Raw genomic sequence first — 23,002 nt, 5'->3', positions numbered from 1 at the left:
TTATTTTCTAGTTAGAGGGAAGTGCAATCAGAGTCTACACAGCAAAGGGTAGCTGGATCATTAAAAAGAATATTTTCTCTGATATTAGAAGTCTAAATGGGCACTAGTCCTTATTCACAACCTTGGCTGTTTCTGTCTGCCCTGAGTTAATAAGTGATAAGGCCAAAAGAGAAATAAATCACTGAAGTCCCTGTCCAAAGAAAACATATTGACTACAACCAAGCAAATAACAGCCCATAACCAATGGTCCCATTCATCATTCATGTAATAGGGATATAAAGTATTCTCTACCTATGAAACCATGGAATAGGAAAAAGCCTGATAAGCCCCCAATCTAAGCTATGTGATTTGATTATTAAAGGACATGAACTGTTTGTCACATACCTTTAATCTTTAAGATGTGTTGCCATTTCTAAACTATAAATTTGTGGTGAAGGATTAGAAAGCTATTAATGATAAAGGTATAAACTAGACTTTATAAGGATTCCTGCAATTGTCATGCAACCCTGTAGACCCTTGGAACCTTAACCCATTGAATATGATATAACATAGTTATCTGACCTTCACAGACAATAAACTATTTTTTGCTTTTCAAGTTCCAGACTTCGTGATAAATTAACCTCTGGATTCACAAAATAAGCCTTATAAATTCTTTTCTTTATCCCCACCCCAAAACCTTTAAATTTTCGTAGCTTTGCTTCAAAACTGTTATTCCAGACTGAAATTATCAATATTTTTTTATTCTCCTTTTAGCTCATGTCAGTTGATATGATATTATTCCTTTTTTTAAAAAAAAAAAAAAGGCCAATAAAACAGAGAGCTGAGATGAATTTCTAAAAAACCTTAATTGTACTTTGTTTCTACCAGGGGCTTCGCTGCCTTGTTTCTTAATGTATGGGTATTCAGGTTAGCCAAATGCCACAGAAACGGACAGCAGTGGCTGTACTGATCACCTTAATGCATTTTGGTCCTGTGCTCTGAGGACAAGGCACTACCTTTTTGCTGGCCCAGACAAGTCCTTGACTACTTGTTGCATATTTCATAGACTGTTAGCTGGGAATTCTGGCTGCCTCGTGGGTAGGTGTGTACCTAACTCATCCTTCCTGCGCTTCTCATGGGGTGCAGCAGGTTTTGATTTCTGCTGGAAGCAGGAGCAGGATTTACTGTGCGTTGTTGAAAAACGGCCAAGCTGTGGCCAGGCTGTCAGAGGTGCCCGTGCGCGGGCTCTGGTGAGGAAGCCAGGATGTGAGTTTAGTGTGCAGCTGCCTGAGGCACGCTCTTGCACAGCACTACCTGCCAAATAGCCTCCTTAAGATGTGCTTAATCCTTTGAGGTGCTTGTTAGTGAGGGCTCATTTTGCTTAGGCATTTTGTTCCAGAAGTGCAGGCAGGCTGGCTGGCTCAGACCAGCGCTGTGATGTGCAGCATCGTTCCCTGGAGGCAGGACTTGGGCAGCCTCTCCTGCTTCGTGCTTGTACCAGCATCCCTACACAGCCAGTAATGCTTATCTAGCCTGGTTACAGCTCGCTGACAGCAGTGACTACAGAGTAGATGTGCCTCAGTATAGCCCATGTCTACAGATTCAGGCTTTTTTGTTAATATATAGATAAAAGGAAAATCTTGTACTTGTAGCCTTTCATCTCAGTGGATGCAAGAGCAATTTATTGCATGGAGTGTGAAGTTCTTTGTACTTTTCTGCTATCTTGCAAGAACTCACACAGACTCTTCTGCTTAGTTATGAAGATATCAAGTGCATAAATGATGTGGTCTGCTGTGATGTCTGGATAGAGATGCTGGAAACAGTTTAGTACCAGTATGACTAGGCTCAATCCTCACACTGACCCAAAACTTTGCAGAGTTGCCTCTTCTCCATCGTTGCAGTGACCATCATTGCTGTATTTAAAGTCAGTTTGAGTATTTTTGTATCCGACACTGCAGTCTGGAGTGCAGACGTACCCTGGGAGGCTGGGGAGACATTGTATTGTTGGGACCACAGAAGCCAAGAAAGATGAGCAACTCAGAAGGGAAGGGAATTGTAACCACAGACTTTTAAATGATGTGAGACATGTGGCAATGGTCCACATTTATTTTATGACAATGGCAGACTAATGTCTTATAGAAGTTAGAATTTCCTTGAAGATTCAATCTGCACAAAAGTTTCAACAGCCTCAAAAAACTTCCCTAGGACCTTCTGGAAGGTCACTGTCATCGCCCAGTTGTTGCTAAGGGAGAACACTGTCGTGCTAATATTACTGTATTTTTTTTCAATTTTCAAAAAAATCTCAAGACCAATTGTTTGAGGTCTGTATATAACTGTATAACCTTCACTGAAAGGTGTTTTGCCACTGGATCTTGCCACTTGTCTGTTGTGAGCTCTGCAGTTAAATACAGACATTACATTAAGTCTGACAAGCCAAGCATAGGCAGATTTTATTTTATTCCACAAGGTAGGACAGAAGTTATTTAATATATTACGACACAAACATGTTAGCATGATGTAAATTAGACTCAGGTTTTACAGCATGTCAGCTATTCTGCATTAACTTCTTTCATACAGCACCAAACTGCCAATGACTGGATAGTTCCTGGCAGTTTCCACCTTGGGGAGACAAGTGGGAGCCATCCCTTCAGTATCATAGTAAATATCCTTGATTTGGTCCTTGAAGACCTTCAGTCTTGCATAGTTTGCCCTAAGGTATTTGGATGGCCATACCTGTTGTTATTTCATCTCTCAGTGTCTTCTTTAATATCTATCCTCTCCCCTCCTAAACATAATTTTTCTTCTTTTTCTGATTGCCATAAATTGTGGTTAACCTCTTTGCTTGAGGAGTTGTGGACTTGAACTGCTGTGGGATAGCACCAGGTGTCAGCATTGGTGGTTAAAAAAAGGAAACCCCATGCCCAGCTGACAGAGTGTTAATTAAAAAAAAATACCACTCCCCTCCCCAAACCTAAAAGAACCCAACCCAAAAAACACAGAGAGAACCCTCACACAATAAACTAAGAATTATTTTTTTTTTTTTATGACCCCATGGGACAGAAAATGCACTTGGAAATCAAGCTGTTGTAAGAGTCATCTAGCAAAAATACATATTTGTTAAAACAGAAATTGGTGCCAAACTCTCCGTTTTAAATTTGTGAAATTTACAGAGCAAAACCTGGAATACCTATGAATAATTGTGGAACTTGCTGTACCTTGTCTGCTTAAAGGATAAAAACCTAATGAACCCTTTGGAGCATGATGCCTGCTTCACTGTCATAGATATCATCTTAGATGTGAGTGAATCATGATCAGGAAACTTCTCTCTGTTTCTGTCTGCAGATGGGCTCTAAACAAATGTTTGAACAAACAGGATGAGAAGCATTACACCCTCAGTGCCTCGCCTGCCAGGTGCTGTGTAGGAAAGTAACCATTACCCCAATACTGCAATCCCTGATAGTTTCTGCAATACATGTACTTATGGCCCCCTTTTTCTTTTGTTTTGCTTTTTCCCCCCAACTTATATCCAATTCCTAGCTTTCAGTGGGATACTTTCCGTAGAAGACTACAACTCTTCAAGTAAAAATGCAATTTGTATGCTCAGGCATAGTTCTAGTAGCAAGCTTATATTTGTAAAATTGAAAGGCAAGATTTTGCTGCCAGAAGTAACTACGAATTCATGCTGAAAGGTCACCTCTGCAAGGGAAATATTTTTTCCAAATGTAGATCTCTGACTAGTTTCACCACTCCAAAAAGAATTTTCCCTAAAGTTCACATGCATGTCGTGCACAGCTACTAGAAATAGTCACTACGTTGTTGTGCCTAAAAATAGGTCTTCAACTGTCTGTCATACTGAAAAACAATAATATTTTCTCTCCAGGTTTTTAATTTTGAGGTACTTTTTGTTCCCTTAAATCTTTTATTGAACTGTGCATGTCATTTATTCAAAAGGATGAGAGTGAGCCATGCCCTGCCTGTTTGCCTTAGATTGTGTTTTCCCTGGGTATTTCCATCAGCTCAGGATCTGGTGTTGATAGAGGGGGATCTCTGGGCAAGGCACAGGTCTGGCATGCCAGGGATAGGAACAAGAATCTGCACTAGTTATGTTTTGTTCTGGAATTAAGAATTTAGTTCAAAGTTCCCAAAGACAAGGCCAGTCTGCACATTGTTTCTTCACCAAAACTGTTCATCCTTGCATCGCTTGCAAGTTCTGTTAAAAAGACAAATGAACCTTCTTTAAATTGGGGCCTAAGGGAAAGGATGGAAATGACCCCCTCCCCTCTCCAATTTCCCCCGTTAGACTTTTTTTCACAGATGTTCATGCTGATTAGAGTTGGGAAATAAGGGTATTTCTGTGGACCATGAATATTCATTTGTTTTTTGGCAATGAATTTCCTCCAGTTTCCCTGTAGTGTTTTGCTCCCCGTGAGTGTCTGAACAAGTGAGTTTGCTGAGACAGTCCGTTTTAAGAAAAAATCAGAGCGTGCTATGGAAAGTGAATTTTCCATGGTGTATATGTCTTTGCCTAGACAAAGGCAAAGCTACATAAAGATACAAAACTTACTGTTTGTTGTTAAGAAACATGACTCAAAACCAACAAACACAGAGGTGAGGCGATGCCCTCTTGGAACATATCCTATAAATGGAGAATTTAAATCAAGAATTTGTAACAATCCTTTCTGTAATTATCTATCTCTAAGGATAAGGTTAATCAGAAAAACTATTTGACAAATACTTTCATCTAACAGGATAATTGGAGAAAAATATCTCTTTGGACAGTTACTGAGCAGGAATGGTTTATTATTAATTATTTACTCCACCGTAGTACTGATGCCTAGATTTGAAGAAACTGCTGGACTTTCTCCTTGAGGGGTCTGTGATGCCATTCCTAATTAGACCAAATGGATATGAGCAGAAATCTGTACAATTTATAGCAGAAGATCCCAGGGATTTTTTATTTTTCCTTTTAAAATTTTTAAAGAGTTATAAAACATTGAATGGAGATTACTGTAGCTCCTACTGCTTGATCTTGTAATCCTGCAGTAAATGTGAGGATGGAAATTTTAGCTGAAGTGTGGGGTATAGCCAGGATCCTGCCCTGCAGTCCATGAGCAGCCAGGCCAGGCAGACTGTACGCAGGATTATGGCAGAATTCCTCCAACTTCAGTGGGAATCTGCATTTTCCTTTCAAATTGTAACATTCTGGTCTTTGGGATCACCAAAAATTGTCATTATTTTCCGTGTAGCAACTTATCCAGCGTGTTCTGTGGAATAATGTACACAATTTTACAATAACTATGTAATTAACTCACTTTGCTACTCCCCTCTCCAGGGAAACTCATGCTTCTATTAATGCTATTAGGAAGGTCCTATGCATAGAACAAAGAAAGTGGTGCAGCAGATGAGTTAACATGATTTGATTTGCAGATGCTTTAAACACTTAGCAGGAGACAGCTACGGAAGCTAATTAAATCACTCTAAGGTGCATGGGATTATCTGCTTTGTAAGAAACAATTTCAGTGAATTATGGTCGCCCTTTAGCTGAGGGGAAGTAAAAAGCATATTTGTTTGGAATTAAATTTCCCACGCAAAGTGCCCATCAGACCTCTCTTTCCCTGTGTTTCTAAAATAGTCTTTTCTAACAAGTATTTTCTAGGAACCTGAATTTGGATTTTGTAAGCATGGCTCTGCTTCCCACTTCCTTACGTAAAAATTTTCCTACTTAGCTATTGATTAGGATCTGCCTTTAAGCAGTGTCTGGAGTAAAAAATCGTGTTGGTACATTCACTACCTCTCAGACACTGCATCTTATTTAGTGTACCGGAATTCCCAGTTTAAAGTAATCACAAAATTTATGGAGAAACGGATAAAAAAGGTTGTAAAATATCGATTTGGGGAAAATAATAACAAAACTCATCTATAATAAGAAGAAAAATGAAGCAATAATTCAGGTGTATTGAACGGCTTGCTGCTGGAAGTATTGATCCAGTGCTTTAGTGTGCAACATCGCACCTAACATTGCAATGAAAGAACAGCACTGCATTCCCCTGCTCATTATTTCCCAGACACTATTGCCTTGTTACACAGGTCCCACAGAGCCTGGACTGCCAGCAGGGGAAGAGAGGAACCCCCAAAATAACCACAAACCTGTAATATCTTAATGCCACAGTATCCTCCTGTAACAACATGCAGACACTGTGCTCCAGTGCTCCTCTTACGACATCCCTGTAGTTTGACTTATCTTGTTTTGCTCTTACTGTCTTTGCTGTATCACACATATTGCCCATGTTCTGTATAAATGGTACCTCTGTACTGTCTCTTTTGATAGCACATAATCAGAAATGATGTAATTGGGGAAACATGCTTCCCTTAAATATTGGCTTTCAAGATCCACGTATAAAAATTCCCAAACTCATTGCAGTGTTTCCTTGCTGTGGCAATAAGCAAACATTGAAAAAAAGGACAGCAAAGGTCAGTGGAATTTTAAAATAAGCGCCCCGACATTTCCACAGCATTAAACTCCATCGTGCAACATTGCATTTCTGTTTATCTGCTGACATCTGCAAAGGTACCACACTTGATTGTTTGGCATAAATAATTTAGCAGCAAGACTTTTATAATGAGCACAGATAAGATTTACCTATGTAAAAAAAAAATAATTAAGAAGTAAGAAATTGTGTGAGGTAAAAAAAATAGTGAACTTCTGTAAGAGGGCAATGTTTTAGGACTTGTGAAGGCAGACATGCATCCTGTTCTGTGAGGAAGCTGCTCTGTATGTGCTGTAAACTTACTGCATCCCCCATGATCATTATCTAGAAATATGAGCCAGACCAGATGAGCAAGTTCTGAACAGATCAGGCCTCCTGCAAATTTCAGCTAACATTGATCTGCAGGATTTGCACTGGATCCTCAGCGTTGTTGGACTTGCAAGGCTTGTCCTTTTTCCCCCCTTTAATCCATACAGCGAGGGAGGGAGAGTGAAGCAGACACTTCTGCTCAAGGAATGGGGGGAAGGGAGGAAAAATGAAAGGAAGAAAATAATCTATGGCTGACGCAGAGGCCAAAGAAAATTGCTTTCTGTAAACTGCAAGGCCCCGCAGTAAGACTTGAACCGTCGATACCGAAAAGAGCAGAGGTTGTGATGGCCATTGTGTCTCACCATGTGCTGCTCTCCCAGGCACAAGTTCTCCCTCCATCCAGGCCTGCTTTCCCTGGGCAAGAAGGGCTGAGGGTTGTGCTGTGGCCGCAGCCCTGGCAGGTTTAAGACACCTTTCATTTGCATGCTCACAGATCTACGCGGGCTCAGGAAGCAGAAAACGTGCAATTGTTTTCGTAACCTAAATAACATTTCTTGTTTAGAAACCCCGGGGGAAAAATCCTTGTCAAGCTGGCAGGCTGAGCTGGCATGATGATAAATGACTGAGGTGTGTGTTCTGACTCTGCGGGGACACGTGGGGTGAAGAAAACCCTCTTCTCCTGCACTCTTTGCATCTACAGTCAGGAAGGGACAGTTGCATACTGTTGCCTCTGGAAAGGAGTAGGACCACGCTTTTCCATTCACTAATTGTTTTCTCGTTGAGGTGTTTGGGGTGTGGCATCTTTTTAGGGCACTGGCAATGCCTGTGGGGTTTTTCTGCCTTTGGTGATTACAGACAAAAAAATGTGGGTTATGGCTGACACAGGAAACAACTATGGCATGGGGTGTCAACAGAGCGGTTAAGCAGTTTCATCTGTTCACACACATGTTTTTTTAGAAAACAGTTTGAGACTTACAGTTATTGGCCAATGAAAGTTTTCCTATGGAAAAAAATTTCCTAGGGATTTGTGTAATAAAGTCTAAAGCTGCATGAAATTCATCACAGATATTTTCTCAAATTTGTGCAGTGATTTCCTAATAGCTTTTGTCCCTTTAGATTTTACAAATTTGGTAATTTGAATTTTTATGGAAGTTGTTCCCCCCCCCCCAAAGTACTTCTCACAGTGCCAGCATTTTTTTCTTTCCAGGGAAATTGTTTTTTTAGCATGCAGTTTCATAATGAAAATTTCTTTTGCACTAAAATTTATTACATTATTTACTACTTTTTTTCCAGAAGCTCTGCACATTTTAAAACATTTTAAAGAAAATTGGTAAAGGCCCAATTTTTACAGACATTACTACCCAATTTTCACTATATTTTTCACTAAAAATTGTGTAAAGCAATTGGTATCCTTTAATTTTTAAGAACATCCTTACTTAGAAGGAGCCAAACAACTTGGTGGAATTCAAGGAACCTCTTTAAGTGCTATATTAAATTAGAAATCTAATTGTCAACCACTGCACATTTTCATGGGAATATTCTAAGATTCACAACACCTACAGTCCTTACAGTAAGTCTAGACTGCTTGACTACAAACATTTAGCAGATTTTCCATCTTGTATTTTGATCTCCACAGTTCCATTTCGTAGCTGTGCTGACCAGTAGGTTTGGTTGGACTTGGGTCGTCTCCCTGTACATCCTGAGTTAAGCCCACTCACTTCTCTGCTGGCAGCAGGATCCTCTCTTCCCATTTGCTTGATGCTGCTCTTACCTCCTCCAGGGCATCTTCCATCTCCTCCTTCCATCTTCCATCTCGAAAGCCTCTCTTGGACCATTGCTGCTGAAGGAAAGCTGGGTCACCTTTCACATGATTTAAGGTCCTAATATGTGTATTGTAATTGTAGGTACGGGTACCACACACTGATTTGAGTCCCACACACATCTTGGACAAAAGAAATATTATCTGTCTTCTTTTGGCTTTCATTTCCACTCTTGTTTTGTTAGTTCCATGTAAGTAGTTATCCAAGCCTTTTTAATATGGTCTGAACAGGCACTTTGACAATTGCTGAGAGAGCAAGATGTTATGTACACAGTGTTTTCTTATTAGAAGACTTCCTGTAACACGTGTATGCAGCATAAGTTCTTTTAAGCTCTAGTCTGGTAAAACAGAGGGGGAAAAGTCTAGAGAAATGGTATTATCTTGTTAAATTGCTCAGAGCTTATTTAGATAACGAATTACTTGGTACTTTTCTTAGTACATTGTACAGTTGCCTTTTTTTTTTTTCTACAGTCATCTTTTTTTCATTTTGTACTTTGTTATTCTGATGATGCTGAAAGACAAAGAAACAAACTCTTCTCCCTAATTCACTCCAAAGAACGTACCATCTCTTTCTATTTTCTTGTTAAAACCAAATTGTGTGCAATTTGTAGGAAATTGAAACCACATTTTTCACTTAACTTTCCAAAATTAAAATTTATGAGGAAAAAGAAGCAATAAAGCAGTTACAATCTGGTCATCTATTATTATCTCTGTGGTTGGAGTAGTTCCACATTTGAAGAAAGTGACACCAAAAGTTTATCAAGCTTGTGTTTATCAGAAATCTCACTTCTCTTATTATTGCAGACCACAAGAACTGCTGAAACTAGTATTATGCACTTGGAAATTATCATGGTGGAAAAGGACTTGGGTGATCTATAAAAACAAAGCTTTTCTTCTGACTGAGAAACACGGAACAATATTCATCTTCCTTACTCATTCATTTTAGAATATTGATGTTAAAATAAATTTAACAAATTGTGCTCCTTAAGCTGATTTAACAGAATTCATTGTGAAAAAGCTTAATTTTCCTCTAGAACTATTTCTATGTATATGTTTCACATTCTTCTTTTTCTTTTGCTGTTGTGTTTCCCCTCTACTGCATTGCTTGCTCTCCGAGAACAATGGGAATGACAGTCCAACGCCAGGAATCTCGACTGCTCCAGCTCTAGAATGTTAGTGGCACTTGCTTTAGTTTTCTCATTTTGCCTTTTTTGTCTCTGAATTAAAATCAAGCCAAATGATGGATGCCCATTACAATCAATTGTTTCAGACAAGCCACCAAAAGTATTGTAGGATTCATTTACATTTAATCAAATTACACTTTATTTGCAATTCAGGGAAATGAGAACTCTGCAGTAAATCAAATATTTCCTCTCCAAGGGCCCCATTCAGCAGAAAATATCCACAATCTTCCAAGCGGGTGCCTCAATGTATGTAGCAAATCTTCCAGAGGGAGGAGAGCTTGTGCCAACAAACCTTCTATTGCAGTCTCTGTTCAACAGTTTTCAGGGTTGTGGACACCTAAATATTTTCCAGGACAAATGCAGACCTTTGAACAATGAATTGTGCAGTGACTTTGAGCCTGCTGGCAACTGACTTGCATCTCTTTAAGTTCCCTTACATGGGCCACCAAGACACATTTGTAGGATTTCTGGAGTCCTGGACTTTGGTGACCGCAGGTTGGAAAATGCTGCTCTTTCCTCTGTATATCCTGTTGTTTAAATGGGAAGTCAATGACAGTTGCTAAATGTTGGTTTTGGGGGGTGATCTTCCATGTTTCCAAAAGATTTCATCATGATTGGGAATAAATTAAGAATACAAATTCATTTCAAAACCTTCAAATAGCATAAATTCTACTTGAAGGCAATAGTGCAGTGTTGGGCAGACACTAATTTTTACTCATCAATGCCTTTTGAATTTAGAAAACTTTATGTGCTTTGGAAGGGGAGGTTATCATTGACTTACAGCTCCTTTCCTACGCAGTTTGCTACTGAGAAATTGTGCCCAACAGGCAACTCTTTACCCTTGCCCAGCACAGCACAAAATAATGAATTTTGAATTTGGAACCTTGTGATTATTCACGGATTTATTCCACTAAAACTTGAACAATAGCAGGATCTCGGTGTTGCCTGACGCTACCAGACAGTGCAAACTGCAGGTCCACAGCACTGGTGAGCAGCAGCTCATCATCCAATGGCAGAAAACCCTGTTTTTAATCTCAGGCTTCTTTTGTAATTTTGACTCTGTTACTTACAGTCAGAATTTTAATTGCATTTGCAGTTCTGAAAGTTCATTTAGGTGCCTGCTGGGATTTTTAAATAGGCATAGGTACCTAAATTTTATGGCTTTGTGGTTATTTGTTCCCCAGCTCTAAAACTGAGAAATAATTCAGGACAACTATAAATTACAAGGAATGTATGGTGCCAAATAATGTGGAAAGAGTTCTTCTACTAGGGCAAAAAATCACTGCATAGGTACCCAACAAAGAGGGTCACTTCACTCTTGCTATTGGAAATACATCTTTTTTGCAGGGGAAATACCTTGAAACTTAAGGTCCCCACAGCCATAATCTGATTGAAATACAGAGCTTTTAATGCTAAAAAAAAAATTCAGAACAAATCATGTAATGTGTTCTTTCATCCAGTGGGATTTGAAAGCCTAACCAATAATAAATAATTATTTGCATGCTTAGTAGTTAAATGTAATAAAAATCAACCCTGACTGCTTTTTTAAGAGTATTTGAAACTAAATTCTGCCATCTGACACACCAGAGTTCAGTGGGTCACTTTAGCTGAAGGAAGATGAATGCTGCCTATAGAATAATATGGTATTTCACAGCATAACAAGCTGTAAAGCAGAGTTGGACCTCTCCCTTTCCAATTATTTAATATGAGAATATTTGAATGTTAAAAAAAAGTATTTCTTTCTAGTTTTGTTCTGGGTGCCCAGGAGATGATGTATTTAGTTTCCTTTTATGAGTGTTTCAGTACATGTTTTACTTTATACTTGTTATAAACTACTGAAATAGTAGTTTTTGAAGGGGACTTTGTCTGTTATGCTGTTGGGGGGGGCAGAATTACAGAATGAAAGGGAACAAAGGAGACTGACAGGTAGAGCAGGGGAATCTCGTGGGATTTTTTTGCCTCTTTTGCTCATTCACTTTTGTTTTGTGCAACAAGCAAAGTTTGGAAGAAAAAAGTGACATTAGATTTTCCTTTGCTACTTGGGGAAAGCATCTACCAGCTTGCATGTCCTAGACTTAAATATCATTGCTGTGTCTCTCCCAGCTTTGGCTTTGATGAGTGAGGATCCATCTGCTCCAGCAGGATGCACAATACCCTGTCCATTTTTGTACTCAATCAGCTACAACTTAGATTTATTTTTAATAACTGCCTTTGCCACTGAATGTGGATCATCCACTCAGACAGGGAAGAGAATGTAAAAATCAATGACAATACAGTGAGTGAACTCCACTAGTGGGAATCTTCTTACTTTAGAGTCCATCTAAGGTGTGGGCCGTGCCTCCCTGACTCTGCCCAGTGACACACACAGGCTGCCAGGCACCAGCACAGGCTTTTCAGTGCAAAATCAAAGTGATTTTCTCAGAAGCCCAAGATTGGACATTTTTGCAAATTCTCCCTTGCACAGAGCCAGCCTTTGTGGCTGCTTTGCAGAGGAGCCACATGCAAGACTAGTAGCTCCTCTCTGAAGTTTGCAGCGCCAAGAGATGGAGCAGGAGGCTGCTCCTCCCCACCCCTGTCCCTGTGTCCTCCTTGGTGAGCGGAGGTGCCCTTCCCACAAGTGGTTGGATAGCAAGACCATGGGCTTGGCATGGAGTGGGATCATGGAGGAAGGAAGAGCTTCACTGTTTTTGATACACCACCTAGGAGAGCAGGAAGCAGGGATGCCCCAGAGCTGTTTTGATGGAGCTGGATTGGACCAGGAGCAGAAGCATCGGTGCTTTGCTCTGTGCAGACTAATTAACTCTGGCAGGCAGGTGCTTAATACTTTGCTCACTCAGGGCCTTAGTGAGTTTGTCTGTTTAAGCTCATTCTTGCATAGTGCTGATGGGCCCAGAAGTGTATTTATATCTATTGCTTACTGCCTGGAAAGCTACAAATCAGTTACTGATAAATATGCCACTTCCAGCAAGATTAATGCTAAATTCCTCCTTTTAGAGTGGCAATTTGCAAATTGCTAAATTAGATTTTAACATTTGAATACTCTTTTTTTCATGTCACACTTGCAGCATCTTTGTTTTTATCACCTGATGATACTGTTTGTGTAGGTATTGAACTTTGAGGCATATTAGTACAATACACATATATTTTGGTGGCAATTTTTTATGACAACAATTCTTATGAAATCTACTGGAAAAAAATTATGCAGAATAATGTAATCTATTACACTGGGATTTGCTTTTGTTTTGAATTGGATGGAAGGCAGGTATTTGTTTTATACATGAGAAAATGGTAATATTATGCTACTTGGAAGGTATTTTATTGATAACTTCAGAGCTGGGATCTGAATTTTCCTATAGGCTGCCAATGATACCTAAAAAAATTGTAAATAAACAGATGCAAATTCATGATTATAAACCTGTGTGATGGTATCAGGGTTAGGGTTAGGGTAACTTTATATTTTTCACTCTATTCTCTAATAATTTTCTGGTTGCAGTCTTTAATCTGTTTATTCTACCTCTCTGTTGAATTAGGGAAACTGTAATATTTCCAATTCAGGAAAAATTAATCCAAACCACAATATTTTTTAAAATCCTATTAAAAGTAGAATGGTTAATTTTGGTGAGCCCTACTGGGGTGCAGAAAAGTTTCAGCTACCTCAGAACAGTGTTAGTTAGTTGATGAACAAGTGCTGATGAGCACAGGGGTGTGGTTACTGCTTTGGGGTGCCACCAAGCAGCTGAGATGTTTTGCTGCATATCCCGGACTCAGCAGTGAAGAACCAAAGGTCAGTTCACTCCCACTGTGAATGAAACATTGCAAGTGTGTCATAACAGGACTGTGAGTTTCAGTCTGGATCGTCTTTTCCTTGCCTTTTGCAGCTTATTTTTGAAGCGTCAGCTTTATAGGCAAACGGTTGCACTTCAGATATTTTAATTTCCATACTCATCTTCACTGGTTTACCAAGTATTTTCTAGATGGTAAATTGTGAGGGTGGAAGAGAGGCAAGATGCAAAGGGAGTGATATAAGCAATTATTTTTACTTCCTCTTCTCTTATGCCTGTGAGGCTCCAGATTCCAGATTAGTGATCTCTCTGTAGGCGTGTTCCAAGGCTATTTAACTCGTATTTGGGGGCAGAGCTGCAGTATTTGTTGATTCCCCTGTAATTGACTGGCAAGGTGATCTACCGCCGATAATTTAGCAAAAGCCTGTTCAGCCCCAGAGCACTCATTTTGTCATGAGCATAAGCCCTTGACGGTGCTTTGCTCATCCCCTCCAGCACCTCCCCTCCTTCGCTGAACCTCCGATCCCCCCTGAGCGCGGGGCTGGGAGGAGACCTGCCAGCAGAGCTGCTGTGCAAATGGGGCACTAATGGCTTGCGAATCTGAAGATGGTTAACTGATCTGTGCATTCAATTAAGATGAGTTTCTCAGTTAACAGGCACCCTGGGAAGAAATGAGTTACTTTCATTTCTGGGATTATGAGCACTTAATGGAGAAGACATATCAGAATTCTGCCCGTGTTGCATGAGATAACCCTAAAATGCAGCACGGATTTTCAACTTACTCGTCTAGCAAAAAAAAAACTTGCCAGGTGAGAGGAAGAAATCAATGCTTGTGTGAGTTCTCTAGCAGTCAGGCTCATGAGGCTGATTGTAAAATGGCATTGCATGCAAAGTTGGATTTTACTTTATATTTTTCTTGAGGTCTATTCCTTTGCTTGTGACTTGCCTATTTAAAATTATAATTCAAAATGTGATTTAAATAATATTTACCATATTCTTTCTGTAAGACTTACAATGTGAGCATAATATCTGAAAAAGATAGATGAATCTGACTAGAGCTGGAGACTTGGCTATCTGATGTGTATATGCAAACTAAGCTCCAGTCAGTAGCAGTATAGTTTCACAAAAATTGCCATAATGATTCTGCTTTAAACTGGTTCAGGATCTTGGACAAAGTGAATTTAAGATGAGTTTATGGTGGACCCAAATGACTAATAAGCACATTCAGGAGGAGCGAAGAAAACAGAAATATTTTGCACCTCTTTTGCACTGACGTTGCTGATAGATAAATGGGAAGGAGGTTTATGGGGATGATGCTCTGATTTTGGGACTTCCCTCTGTATTGCAACTTTCCTAAAGAATAGGTGGTATCCCTGTGTCTCATTACTTGCGTAGCTAAGCTGAGCCAGCAGCTGTGTCTTGGTGATTGGCTGCCTGGAGGGCATGGCTGCTTTCTCCAGAAGTGCAGATTGGATCACAGGCTGGAGTTTCCTACCCCCATCTTGCACAGATTGTAAGCAAAAGTATATAATTGTAAGCAAAAGTGATGAATGATCACAGAATCACAGAATATGCTGAGTAGGAAGGGACCCACAAGGATCATTGAGTCCAACTCCTGGCCCTGCACAGGACCAGCCATGTGCCTGAGTATTGTCCAAACACTTCTTGAGCTCTGTCAGTCTTGGTGCTGTGACCACTTCCCTGTTCCAGTGCCCAACCACATTCTGGGTGAAGAACCTTTTTCTAATATCCAACCTGAACCTCCCCTGACACAACTTCAGGCCATTCTCTTGGGTCCTGTCACTGGTCACCAGATATACCATGGAGAAGAGAAAAGGCAGGAAGGACTTTTCACCTGTTTGCAGTACTTTTGCTTTGTAAGAGTGCTTACATGCTTTTTGACAGTGGTGCAGAAGTACCTGTAAATGAGTTCTGAGAGAGCCCTCATAGGGAGAAGGGTGTTAGTCAACTTAGGCTGAGGAAGAAAATGAAGTCAGATTGCCTGTTGACTTGGTGAGATCTTTTCTTGGGTGTAATCAGTGCAGTAAAGAGTATCTTGTAAATTTTCTTTACCCCTTCTTGTAGGAATAATTGAGGATATTTTGCTTTTAGTGCTATATTGGTCAAGATCATTGCAGTCACCTCAGAGGGAGGAGGGAAATGAATTATTCTTATGAGCCTACTGTACCTTGGCCATTGGTAGATGGTTCATGCCATATTACTCCTTGTTTGTTTACTGACCTCCTCAGCAGCTCACCTTGGTTAATGAATTAGTTTCAGTTAAATTACTTTCACATTTGGATAATTTTATTTTTACCACCACCTTGTACTCCATTTGATTAAATTAAATCAAGCATGTAGTCAATCACCTTTCTGCCAAAAAAAAAGACAAAAGAATAAGAAAAGTCATTGATGTGGTTTTCCTTTATTTATAAGTTGCCTATTAAAGCATCTGAGGGGGCATTTAGCTTGGTCCTGAGGTATAGCTAGTTGGTGCATGTAAGGCAAAAGCAATGCTGCATCTTTAAACAGGCTTGAATAAGATTTCTTTAACTATTGAGCCTAACTCTGAGATCTCCCCTGCTGTGAGCTGTAAGTTGCTTGTAGGCTTGTTCTAGAGAGTAATAAGTATTGTTGTTTAGCAATTGTGTTGTTGAAATTCAGCTCCACTATGTCTGACAGTATTTATCTAAAATACTTTCCCTGGTGCGTGCTCAAGTTCCAGTAAACCGTGTCTTATTGTGCGACCTTTTCATTTTCCAGTGAAAAGGGATCAGCTCGTCAGATAAAAGCTACAAGCTGAAGTACAGGAAAAATGCGTGCTCAGAAAATCCGAGCATGATTGAAAACAAGATGTGTTAAATCAATGCAGTTTATCGCCTGCCTATTCCTGGCAATTGCTGTTCTAAGCTCATTCTGAGCACACACTAGATGATAAAAGTATAGTGTCACAGTGCTCACTGGGGTGTGAGGGCAGGGAAACATGTTTATCAGACAGGCTGGTACTATTTTTTTTTTTACCCTTGATAACAGTTATTGTCAAAATTTTTGCAAAAAACCCCCAACCCTGAACAATTATAGAAGCAGGTGATATATCTGCTGCTAAAATCAGAGACTTGTGAGAGCTCTCAAATTATACATTTCTATTTAAATGTTACAAACTAGCAAAGAACAAACCCAACTGTTTTAATTTTAAACTATTTGCTGCACCATCAAGAGTATGTTCAAAATGGTCTGTTTGCTTTTGAGTGAGTAGCCTTATCACAATTTCATGTAGACAAATCAAAGTTAATATTTAGAAATAAATATGTTTGGAAACGATTGTTTTCTCAAGGGATTTAACCTTAGTTACGGAGAGGGGTTAAAGACCTAAATTAAACCTCACAGCAGGTCAGTCCCTTCCAAGAGCACCACACCTATAATGTTCATTACAGCTAGGCATAGTTCATCTCATTTTTATGATTCAGCTCTACTTGTGTTTCTCTGTGAATCTCATTTTCAAAGATTTTGGATGTGATAGCTGGTGTTTTTCCAGTTTTCTCTCTTGAAGATTCTTTTTGCTTTGACCATAGTGCACTTGCACGTCAGAAGTCTACAATTCTGAGAAACAACCAAATTTAGACTAAGATGCTTTCTGATAGGAATGCCTTTGGCATTCAGGCAGGACACTGAGTTTTTCTTTATGCATCCCTTGGTAATAATTATTTTTTTAATAATCTGAAGAGAAGATGAGAAATAACAAGGTTAAAAGCAAGAGAGGCATTACTCAAAAGGAAATATTTCTGCATGAAAACGTGTTTCAACAGTGGTTTTCAATGCTGTCTACCCCAAAGGAGTTTGTGAAGAGTGACAAAAAGAAAAAACTTCCTGTATATAATACAAAATTATCCCTATGACAATTTTAAAGGTGTCTGCACCTACACTGTAGAATTTGAGGAGTCCATGCAAAGGAAAAATCTTGAAAATATGCATAGTAGAGAATGAAAGGAAAGGTTACATGAGGTGACAGTTTAGCATCTCCCACACTCTCTATGGTACATCTCTGCATCTGTTTCTGAGCCAAAGTTTAAAAATAAATGCAGTGTCTTTCTTTTCAAAATGTTTTAAAGTAGGTCTAAATATAGGTCTTATAGCTAACCTTATGCACCCATTATTTTAAATCTTGGCTTGGATACATTTTTGTGCTTGTGTGTATTTGTACACATATTTTTATTTATTTAAATGAAGGGGCAAGCCATTGAGAGCCAGCCATTTTCAGTAAATCTTTTACTGCATGTTCATGTGGAGTACTAGAATGTGTCTGAAAAATTGGAAAATATTAACGTGTAAATGCTCTTCTTTGCCATTTATAATAACAGCCAAAGGTGCATCAATTAACCTAGACAAGTAGGTTAAATGATGAAGTAACCAACATGCATTAATTTCCTTCTGTCCCTCTGTATACATATCCCCAGTGAATTCTACCAGCCTGTTGTGAAATTGGTAGGTTTAAATTCCAGTGCCTGAAACTGGACTCTGTTTCAGACTCCCTTAAGGCCAAATCTTCCCCATTAGACAAGAGGTCAGTGCAGTCAGAGGAAGAAGAAACTGTGAAGCTCACAAATTGTTTTAGGTGGTTTTTTTTCCAAGCTAGGTTGCAGGTTGCTAAGAGTGAACATTCTGAGTTAATGTGTTTTGAGAAACCAGTATATGATTCTTGCTAGGCAAATCTAGTAATTTCATCCTGTAGCTTTCATAAAAAATTAGGGCTCAAGACACGCATTCCTTGCATCTTCAGCACCTCCACTGGTGGCAGAGAGTGGGCTGGGTGGGAAGGGAATAAATCCTCTGGTTCTTAGTTGCTGAAGAAAAATTGTTTTCAGGAAGAAAATATCATGCTGTCTATCATGTTTGTAATAACACTGATGAACACAGTGGAGCTGCCTCAAACACTGGCCTATTGCATTTTTAGTTCAAGTAAAGAGCAGTCACTAGGGAAACTCAGGAGATCTATGTGTTAGATTTGTCATTTGACTCAGCTCTTCATTTTTCTTATTCCTTGACACATGCATGTGGTGTCTGTTGGGCCATTGAATGGCAATAAAATGTAGGAATTACATTTTTTCAGATATCCCTATTTCTAATTTAAAAAAAATGACACAATGTCACAGTTTGATTTTAAAAATGGAAATTCAATGCACAAGAGCATTTTTAAGTGAGGGATTAAAGTGAGATCAGAAAAGCAAGGAAATTCTGGGTTAGCCCTGGAAGGGCCTTTCTAGCTCAGACCTTTCTGTGCAGGCTCTCGCTGTCCCACCCGCTTCCGTTTTCCATCACTTGTGGGAATAAACACTCCAGGGAAAGTCAGTGGAAAGAAAACTTTAAAAAAAGCAAGCCAAATTCACAACAACAACAACAACAACAACTAGCTCAAATGCTTGCATGTTTTCATTTAAGGAGCTTTAATTAGCAAAGGAAAAGTCTTCTTCTTTTGAGAGATTTGCAAAACAGACTTTTTTTCACTTGATGATGGGGTTTTGAAGTGGGGGTTTTTTTGGTGTATTTGTAGACCAGCAATAAAGAGGCCACTATGCATAAGACTTGGTGGATAGGGTTTGCCTACAGCCTGATGTGTCAAGATATTGCTTTGTAACATCTTTCGTTATCATTGCTGTAATGCAGGGCGTTAGCAAGGCATTTTAGCGCCTGAAGTTTGACATTACTATGGTCTCTCCGGTCCTATTCCCATCTTCTAGAGGCAATGGTTTATTTTGTAAGAGTCAGGGGCTTGTAGAAGAAATCACCCAGAGCTTGGCAACAGAAGCCCTATATGTTAGTGAAGGCAAACACCCCGGATCAGCTCTGTGGCAACATCTTGCCTCAGCAAGAGGCGGGAGCTCCTGCTTCCATCCCTTCGGAGAGTCCATGCTCGGTAACAGTGAGGAGCTGAAAGCCACAACTTTTTTGTGACTACTCTGAGTTGGAGTTGCTCGAACCCCATTCTGTTATTTCTCAGCAGTGTGTACAGCCTTCCCCTGAGTGTTTCACTTAAAACAATCAAGACCAGATTTCTCCTCTGAGATAGGGACGGTCAGACCTGTGGACCTGAGGCAAATTTGTTTGTAGTCTTCAACCTTTTTTTGGTTTTGGTTACTTGAGCCCTTAGAGTCCTTTCCCTCTCCTTGCAGCCTATTCCACTAGAAAAGCATAAGGGAAGTTCATAGGTCTAAGTGCTGCTTTCTCATTGGTTCTGGGTCAAATAGAATGAAAAAGAAACAAGGACTGAAAAATAAAAGGAATAAATGAAACCATGAATGCATGGGAAACAAATTAACTGGATATGTTTTACATTCTGAATATTTCCATAATGCTTCTATGTAGCGTGTGTTTATTTTTCTTTGAATAATAATGTTAAAATGTGTCTAATTCAATTACTCTCTGCATTCGCTGAATGAGTTTTCCTTGGTGAAGAGTTCTCCTACACTACCCCAAGCTACGAATTCCATATGATATTTGAACAGGTCCTTTTAATTGCTGATATTAAGTGTCGATCATTCTGCTGTAAGTTGGCAGCATGGCCAGAGAAACAAATTCCTCTCTCAGATACATCAGACAGTCATTCAATTAACAACCAAAGCTTTATTGACACAGTAGGAATTCATTATGTGAAATATTAAAAAAAGCTCTCCACTGACTAGTTAAAAAAAAGAGACTTTTAAAAGATAATGTATTATCTACATGTGGTTATTAAAATTATTTGTGAAGAATTTGAAATTGTAGTTATGATGGGAACATTTTTTCTCACAGGCATAAGCAGTATTTTTGTTGAAAAATAATTTGGACTTTGAAAAGATGAATATATTGTACACATCCTTATTTCCTTTGACATTGTGCATTTTCTTGATTAAAAGCCTTAGATTTTATGAGTTATGGCTTTAGACTTGCTGAATAAAGAGCTTCATGGCTTATTCTGTTAGAGTCTAATTTGAAAGAAAGTTCTTCCTCAAGGGTTTAAGAAGTAATTCATAAAATGGTAAGAATAATAAATATTGTGCCTTAACTCATACACTAGGATAGATAGACAGATTTTGTACACCTGGGTGTAATTTTAGTTAATTCACACAAGAGACAGGCTGAAAGTTTATTGTTTGGAAGGAGAAAAATGGCTTAAATCTTGTATTTGCAAAAATGATTATATTAGCTTAAATGAAAATGCTACTCTATTAATGGCTTCAATAAGCTTTGCATTTCGAAAAGTATTTTAATAAAAAGTTACCTGAAGTTTACTGCAACTTAAAATATGTAAGTGAGGGAAAAGTACTTACCTTGATTTATATGTCTTTTGGAGGTGTAATTATTGGCTTTTTACTCACCTATGTAAAACAATGTACTTTTGTAAATGGATTTCTGGCCACTTTACTCCTTTTTTTTTTCCACATAAAAAGTAAGCACTGTCAATCAAAGAATTTTAAGGTTTATTTCCTCTTTAGAAATGATTGATAGCCTTTTAGATTTACAAGTTGACAAGTTAAAGGGTTCTATTGGTATAATTATGTACTAAATTCACAGTCTTTCAATTTAAATGTCCTTTTAAAACCACAAGATTATCATACCTGTATTTTGAAAAGTGGGCCAGTCAGTTTGGGTTGGTATACAAATTGCTTCCATTAGCCTTGGGACCTATTTGAATTTAGCATAGTTTTTTAAAGTTAGTAGTACTTTCCATAGTACTTTTAAAATATAGGGTAATGGGAATGCATTTTAAGTACCATATGTGTAGCTTGTTTTTAATGTATGGATGTCAAGAACACAAATAGAGAGTTTGTATTCCTTATCGATTCTTTTTTTCTAATCATGGGGAAAAAAACCATTATTTGAATTAGAGCACTGGGAAATGTGTTATTATGAATGGGCTTCAACAGCAGAGAGCAGTCACAGGTACTGGGGCAGAGGAAAGCCCTGGAGGAAGCTGCTGTCTGACCTTGACCATCAGCTGCCACTGACCGTGGCCTGAGCTCTGGCTCTTCTGCAGTGCTTGGAGATCAGAATATCCCCTTTGCTTTGGAGTTTTGCCAGCTCCTGACACAAAACTGGTGTGGCTTTAGCGCTGAAGGTGGGGTTAAGTATGTAAACAGATCTGTTTCTTTGAGGGATGACTAATTACTTTTGACTTGGGTTGTAAATGAACAAGGAATGGAGGACTGATATTGTCCAGTCTGTGGTTACATGCTCAGGCAACTAAAGATTTTCTTTTTTTTTTTTTTTCCTATTTATCTAATATTGAAAGGGTTGAACGGTTATAGAGTAATAACTGATATTTAACAAGTACAGTTTAGGACCCAATCCTGCAGATTGCTGCGTGCAGCCTCTCTCCAGCGCTCAGCTAAAGCTGAAGCTATTTGAAGAAAAAAGTTTTCACTATCTCTCATAGGATGTGTGATGCCTTGTGAGATTGGACCATAAAGTTAACATTTTTTTTGGTCATTTAGTTCAGAAAATACTCAGAGGAAATACTCTGTGGATTTCAAATGTGTTGAATGTGTGGGAAGATATGAGAAAATGACTGCTAACTCTGGGGGGATTTCAGAACTGGCCTCCATTTATAATACTGCAGAATTTAGTAACTACTTTCCCAAAGGATCTAAAGGGAAAATGGCCATAAACTAGACTGAATTAGAGAAGAAACACATTTGGCAGAACCACGCTAAAAATCTTTGAACATATTTGCAGAAGAAATGTAAATTTGAACTGTAGGGGTTTTTTTTATCTTATCAGTGAACAGTTATTTTGATAATAAATATAAATAGTGTTAATTTATTGTAAAACTTCAAGATGGTTTAAACTAAGCATATCCACAAGAAGCCTTGTAAGTAACTTGAAGGTAATGAAACCAGGGGCTTGCAAACCAAGGTACTGTAAACTGATATTTTCTGCAAAACTATGCAACAGAGAGGTCAAGGTGTGAAAGGAATTGTGGAAAAAAGGCCCAACCATCCCAAAACTGGAAAGGGCAGGGGAAAAGCCTTATTCTTACCTCTTCCATATGATAACCTGAATATAAATAAAAGATCAGATTCAGATATTTCCAATGAAAGGAAATGCATGGAAAAACTCCAACCAAACAAGGAGACTAGAGGTATGCCATGACCTCTGGGGTAATGAAAAGCTCAGAAAGTAGAATCCTGAAGGACTTCTCCTCTGGTGTTACCATAATATTGCAAGAGTAATTTTGGGATATGATCAGAAGATTCCTTTCTGATATTTGAGGAATGCTGAGGTTCTGCTGGACCACGTTCCTCTCCAGCCAGTCCCCATCAGCCACAAACTTGTGGTTCACCACTGTCAGGCAGGTCCACATCCCCCTACACCACATTGCTCTGCCTCAATTTGCAGTAGCATTGCTGGATTTGCTTATGGGGGTGGGATGTACTGAAGGTCCAGAAGGAGATAAAAATCTGACCC

At 39.0% G+C, this 23,002-nt stretch overlaps 1 protein-coding gene across 4 annotated transcripts in view; it reads left to right on the top strand.

The window, feature by feature from the left end:
- Positions 1-23,002, top strand: part of EBF1 (early B-cell factor 1) — a 273,845-nt gene that overhangs the window by 217,627 nt on the left and 33,216 nt on the right. The gene's annotated exons all lie outside the window — the stretch shown is intronic.

Source organism: Lepidothrix coronata, unplaced genomic scaffold, assembly GCF_001604755.1.
Source record: "Lepidothrix coronata isolate B3197 unplaced genomic scaffold, Lepidothrix_coronata-1.0 Scaffold146, whole genome shotgun sequence".
Taxonomy (NCBI): domain Eukaryota; kingdom Metazoa; phylum Chordata; class Aves; order Passeriformes; family Pipridae; genus Lepidothrix; species Lepidothrix coronata.
The sequence above is the reverse complement of the archived record's forward strand: the minus strand, read 5'-3'. Positions and strand labels throughout refer to the sequence as shown.